This window comes from Palaemon carinicauda, chromosome 19 (assembly GCF_036898095.1).
Source record: "Palaemon carinicauda isolate YSFRI2023 chromosome 19, ASM3689809v2, whole genome shotgun sequence".
Lineage (NCBI taxonomy): Eukaryota > Metazoa > Arthropoda > Malacostraca > Decapoda > Palaemonidae > Palaemon > Palaemon carinicauda.
In genome coordinates, this window is record NC_090743.1 from 88262587 (window position 1) to 88269916 (window position 7330).

Sequence of the window (7330 nt, forward strand, 5' to 3'; positions counted from 1 at the left end):
TCGTCCTTAATCCTTTCGGCGTCGAAACTACCGAGAAATTCAACACTAAAATAACGACGGCTGAATTCCTCCTGGAAAGGCCTGAGGTTAACGAAAAACGAGATGGAGGTACAAGTGGTTAACGGGAATTCGTCATTTCGAAATATAATTGTAAATTGGGTTGATTGCGCTATGATAATAATAATAATAATAATAATAATAATAATAATAATAATAATAATAATAATAATAATAAAAACAATGATAATGATGATAATGATGATAATGATAATAATAATAATAATAGATAATATTAAAAATTATAATATATAATATTAGCATTATAATAATAATAATAATAATAATAATAATAATAATAATAATAATAAAAATTATATGTATTATTAGCATTATAATAATAGTAGTAGTAATAATAATAATAATAATAATAATAATAATAACAATAATAATTATTATTATTATTATTATTATTATTATTATTATTATTATTATTATTATTATTATTTAAATCATAATGTAATCAACCTAATTTGCAGTCTCAGAGACTTTGAGAAACGAAGAGCAGACAATTAATGAACATGGATATCAAATGATACTTGGGATACTATACAAAAGTAGATGAAGACAGAAGTTGATTGATGATAGTTTATGAAGAAGTAAAAAAAAATTACAAGGTAGAACATGCTAAGTATTCCAGCTATGGGAGCAAAGAAGAAGAAGAATATACCCATTTGAAAGAGATATGGATATCTTATAACAACAGAGGATGAAGAATGGCAACGCTAAAAAGAAACACTTTATTGAGGTCATGAAAGGAGATAAGAAGGGAATAATTTGATTGATGTAGCTGGAACTGATAAGGACCTTGATGTGCCCATCAATGTATTCAGTGTGTTTGAGGTCGAAGTTGTAATTTTAAAAAATCCAGAGATGGAAATCCCTGGTTACGATGGCATATGTGCAGAGATGATAGTGGCTGAAAATGAAGTGAATCCCAGAATACTTAAAAGATTATTCTTTAGAATGTGGCATGGAGAGTCTGAACCTGATGAAAGGGAGTTAAGAGTGAAAATGGCGAAAAAAAAAAAAAAAAAAAAAAAGACCTGACTGATTGCAATAATTACAGAAGCATCACGCTATCGTCAGTTGTCATGAAAATATATAGCATGCTTATCCTAGAGAGAGAGAGAGAGAGAGAGAGAGAGAGAGAGAGAGAGAGAGAGAGAGAGAGAGAGAGAGAGAGAGAGAGAGAGAGAGAGATTGATGAAAAGCTGAGAAATTAACAAGCAGGATTTCGAAAAGGTAGAAGCTGTACTGACCAAATTTTCTTTTTAAGACAAGTTTTATTGCAATGCGTAGAATATAGAAATCCACATCTGCTGGCATTTGTGGACTATGAAAAAGCCTTTATATTTCTTTTCCAGCCAATTTTGTGAAGAGTCCTGCGTTATTATGAAATTCCTGTTAAATATGTAAATTTGATTATTAAGTCTGTTTACGAGCATAGCAAGTGCAAAGTTAATGTTAGTGGAGTCCTACCGAAAGAATTTCCTGTGAACAGCGGAGTATTTCAAGGGTATGTGTTGTCACCTATGTAGTTTATCCTCCTCATGGATTTCGTAATGCATAAAACAGTTGGGGATGCTGGAGAAGGATTGGACTGGATTGGTAATAGGAAATTAATGGACCTAGATTATGATGACGATGCTGCTCTTATTAGTAGAGCACCTCAGGATTTGCAATGCTTGTTTACCAGAATGCATGAAATATTACAAGACGTTAGGCTCAAAATAAATAGAAGAAAAACAAAGAAAAACAGACCAGAATATGCAATGGAAGATGAAATACCATTGGAAGGAGAAAGGAGAAAGGATTAAGGATTAATTCAAGTATTTTAAGTATCAGCATTGGAGTTTAATAAAACATTTAAAAAAGAAAAACAGACAATGGCAAGGTTAAGTAAAATTTGGAATCAAATCGCCTGAAATTACATCTAAAAATCTTACTATATATCAGTTTAGTGAGATCAGTGTTACTTTACGGACATGAGTTGTGCTATGGCAATGAGACAATCTCCAACAGATTAGCATACTTGAGATCAAAGCCTCAGATGAATATTGGGAGTTAAATGGGCAGGCATGACTAAAAAAGGAACCATAAGAGAGATTCCTCGTGCGCCATATGTGGATGAGATCATGGTGAGGGATAGATGGAGATGGTTTGGTCATGCCCTTCGCACTCCCCAAGAGAGATTGGTTCACCTTATGTTTAATTGGGATCAACAAGGCACTAGAAGAATTGCAACACCCAATCTTCCATGGCTGACAACAATGAAGCGTGAAGTGGGAAATGAGTGGAGAAGTATTGAATTAAAAGGTCAAGATAGAGGCGACTGGTGAAATCAAACCGAGGCCCTTTGAGCCAATAGGCGTAGGAGGAGATAATGATAATGATAATGATAATGATAACGATCATGATTATTTTTGTTGTTATAATTATAATTGATTAGTATCTTTATTTTCATTGTTAATATTATTATTATTGTATTGCTTCTGCTTTCAGATGTTTTAACGCAATGCAACGGCCACCTTCACCAAGAACACTCGTACAGTCATTAGAAACTTTAATTCATCTTCATGGTTCTAGCTTCTAGCATTCAATTTATCGGAACTGTTGTCTTGACGGCCTATTGGAAACGTCTCTGCACTCTTCAGCTCGATAGTTTCCAGTAGTATTTGCACAACCTCACCATCTTTTGAGCTCGGCAGAGTGGGAAGGGGGGGGGGGGGGTCTACCTGCTTTGGGCGCTGATCATACATGGTCAGTCTCCAGAGCATTGTCCTGATTTATGAGAGGCCTTTAAATTTGACTGATTATCAAAGTCTTTAAATCTCACATAAAGAACAAATCTTCATCTACTCGATTGTTTCATCATGATAGCTTTCTTGGTTTCTTTTCGATAACTTGAATAAAGAGATATATTACCAAATTAGTCCCAAACAACTTCAAGAGATGACATTCAGTATTGGCAATAGTTATTGTGAGTATAAAGATATATACAATGAACCTTTCCCTAATATGGTAGACATTTGGAATCTGATCTTTGTCATACCTTTAACCTGATTTCAATAACCATGAAAGGATGTAATAAGATATAACTACTGAGAGAGAGAGAGAGAGAGAGAGAGAGAGAGAGAGAGAGAGAGAGAGAGAGAGAGAGCAATTAATAATGCTGTGGAAAGTTATTTTGAATGATCAAATATCTTAGTAATATTGATGATTCGATATTGCTGACACTAAGGGATGCAGTTGCTATACCATCTTGCATCTCGTATGCTGCATTACTATACTGATATATACTGCACTGATACACGGTCACAATTTTATGAAGTACCGAGGAGGATGAGGAAGGAGGAGATGAAGGGTGTCATAGATAAGTCGTTACTTCAAGAGGCCCAACAAATTGTAATCCTTTTTTGAAGATATGAATTCTGTTTTATATTTTTCCAATCTTCTCTTACTCTGAAAATAATTTTCAGCTTATGGTGGATTAGAGAGGCTTCGCTTTCCATTATATTAACAGTTACCCAGAGACTTTTTCTGAGTTCTTCAGAGGCAGATTTCTAATATCTTTCATCTTTTAATCGAACTCAAATCTAGTGACCTCGTTCAGTTTTATATTGATAGTTCGCTTTTTGGAGACTCAACTGATATATTTTGCATAGAACCTTTTAGACTTATTTATACCTTCTCTTCTAAGATATAAGGGGATGGAATCTTTTCCATTTCATTATGATTTATCTTATGGATGATGAACACAAGTAGAACTTGGCGAGTCATTGTAGGGGGCATTGGAATGGGAATTCAGTAGTGAATCGAGTATTAAATACAGTACCAGGTACAGATAATGATCGTACAGAGAGAGAGAGAGAGAGAGAGAGAGAGAGAGAGAGAGAGAGAGAGAGAGAGAGAGAGAGATTACAGTTAAAGGATGATTAGCTAATATTTGGATGATGAATCTTTTAAAAGATTCCTAACAGATTCCACTAAGATATACTTCCAAATAAATAGATAAAATGGTAATTAAAATTCCACCCATATTTCCATGAAACTAATTTTTTGTATAAAAGTGATCTTATGCCAATATGAAGAATTTGTATAAATGCATTGATCGCTTGAGCATCATCTTAAGAGGTTTAAGAAATATCGGGCATCGTTCAAATAAAAGAATAAATCCAAATCAACTTGATGGTGCTTTATCGATTATTTAAAAAAAAGAGGTTTACTTTTAAGTCACTTGATAATTTTATTTTATGTAACAGACCCTGTTGGAGTTTAAAACCCTCCCTTCCATTACGAACTGTCCTGACGTCTAAAGAAAATCTAGTAGAGGTTTATAGATGCGATTGCCTTAGCATTTTCGGAATATTCATCGCCATTAAAAGTAATATTTTTATCATTAATTTTAGACTAATGTCTGTTACCTGACCACTATCCTTCTCTCCTACTTCTGTCATACCCAAAAGTGTCCAGGATATTATGATTTTTTTTTTCTGCAAAATAGGTAGAATATAATTGACTTCTCTCTTTCAATCACGCAAAATAGCACTACTGAATTCAGGTTTATTGTACTGTAAGTTTTGTTAAAATCAAACCTTTCATTCATTCACTAAGATATTCGTCCTCAAAAGGATTGTTATAATAGAGACATTCACCTATTGGAAAAAATGCTCATAGGAAATATTATTATGATAAAATCTTCTCCTCGGTCAGAAGTTGATCCATTTACTATTTTATCTCTGCTGTCAATATTTCGGCCAAGTTAAGGTATTTGTATCTGTATTTGACATCAATCCATTTGTACCATGAGAGCTCATTATTAGGTTTATGATATATAAGCCTTTTTATCATATTTTCATTGACAACCTACCGCACGTATTTCATACACACTCATATGATGTAATGCTATCGCTGCTTTTTTTCTATAGGGTACCTGACACTTGCATGCATTCGTGGCACGCACTGGCACGCATTGATGCGCGAACTCGCGTGAACGAGTCGTGAAAATGTCGTGAACCGTGCTGGAACTCACGTGCCAGTGCGTGCAATGCGTGCCCAGAACTTTGAAATGTTTAAAGTTTGTGGCACGCATTGGCACGCTCAAAATAGTCGTGAAATAGTCGTGAACGATGCGCCAACTGGAGTGAACTGGAGTGAACAGTGCGGGAACTGGCGTGAACTGGAGTGAAGATGCGGGAAGTGGCGTGAACTTTATAATGAAGAGAAACAAAAAGGAAACGAAAAAATTAATGAAAAGCAAAGAAAAATAAACCTAATAAATTTTTATATTTGCTGGTTTAATGTGAAAAAAAAAATTATATCTTATTTCAAACTATTTCTATAACTTTATAATGAAGAGAAACAAAAAGGAAACGAAAAAATTAATGAAAAGGAAAGAAAAATAAACCTATTAAATTCTATATTTGCTGTTTTAATGTGAAAAAAATGATATCTTTTTTCAAACTATTTCTATAACTTTATAATGAAGAGAAACAAAAAGGTAACGAAAAAAATTAATGAAAAGGAAAGAAAAATAAACCTAATAAATTTTTATATTTGCTGTTTTAATGTGAAAAAAAAGATATCTTATTTCAAACTATTTCTATAACTTTATAATGAAGAGAAACAAAAAGGAAACGAAAAAAATAATGAAAAGGAAAGAAAAATAAACCTAATAAATTTTTATATTTGCTGTTTTAATGTGAAAAAAAATGATATCTTATTTCAAACTATTTCTATAACTTTATAATGAAGAGACAAAAAGGAAACGAAAAAATTAAAGAAAAGGAAAGAAGAATATAAACGTAATAATTGTTTATATTTGCTGTTTGAATGTAAAAATAAAATGATGTCTTATTTCATGCACACACTTATTTTCCTCTATTACCATTCAATAGCCAAAACGTTTGTTTTAAATAAAAATGAACTGGAAAATAAACCCAAGAAATTTTCAAGTTTGCTGTTTGAATGTAAAAATAAAATGATGTTTTATTTCATCAACATACTTATTCTTCTTTATTACCTTAAAATGAAGAGCAAAACTAATTTTTTCTGTTTGCTGTTTTAATGTAAAAATAAAATGATTTCTTATTTCAACACACTTTTTTCTCTATTACCTTAAAATCAACAGCCTAAAAACTTTTCATGTTTGCTGCTTTTAATGTTGAAATAAAATGCTTTCTTAATACTTGTACATATTTTATGTCTGCTATTTATATGTAAATCAAATGCTTTCTTATTGAAACAAAAATAAAGGGCAACAAAAAATACAAACGAAAAACATACGTTTCTTCTCCTCAATGCAATGGTGTCTCTGACAGAAAGCATTGTTGTCTCTTCCGAAGCCAATGCAAGAATGTCCTCGGGTTGGAGAAGCCCCGTTTTTATATGGAGTGGCCAATTCGTGAACTGGCGTGAACTGGCGTGAACGATGCTTGAACGATGCGGAATGATGAGCGAACTCGCGTGAACGTGTCGTGAACTTCTCGTGAACTAGGCATGCCAATTCGTGCCATGGCGTTAACGTCGCGTGAACTTGTCGTGAACGATGCGCGAACTGGAGTGAACTGGTCGTGAACAGTGCGGGAAAAACCCCAGTGCGTGCCACATGCTTGCCAGTGCGTGGCAAAAATGAGCGCAAGTGTCAGGTAGGCTTATCTCTTGCTCTCTCCACACTCATAGTAGAACTAACTGTTTAATATTGGAATCCCATATTTAGATTGCTTGAATTTTTATGACATTCTCGCAATAAACTGCTTGTATATAAGATCATTATCGGTTGATTAAACTTTACTTTGCATTCACCTCGCCTCTATCAAAAAACCTAACAGTTACATTGCCACATTGGTGACCACTCCACACCATTTTCACCCACCCATTCCCACTAGACATTCACAAAGCAGTCAACCGAACCTGAGTCTTAGACACACACTTCCTCAATGAAACTGCTGCCCTTTCCCAATGGAGTAGCATTCGCCTAGTGCCAGAGCGCCGAAGTTCTTTTTTGCTTGAAACGAGTGTCTTCCTCAAGCAACAAAACATACTATGTCCTCACAGCAACTCCTGAAGACACTTTCTCAGAAATCCCTGATAGAGTTTGTGACCACGGGGACACCCCAATATAGAAATGTGCCCTGGAAAAATACCTCCTGGAGTAGTACTCATCATCATCAGCCACCCTTATAGCCAAGCTTTTTCCGCTCTCTCAACAGCTATTGTGGAACCTAAAGGCTTCATTCGTCTTCAGGGAAATAACCAGTATCGCTCTCTT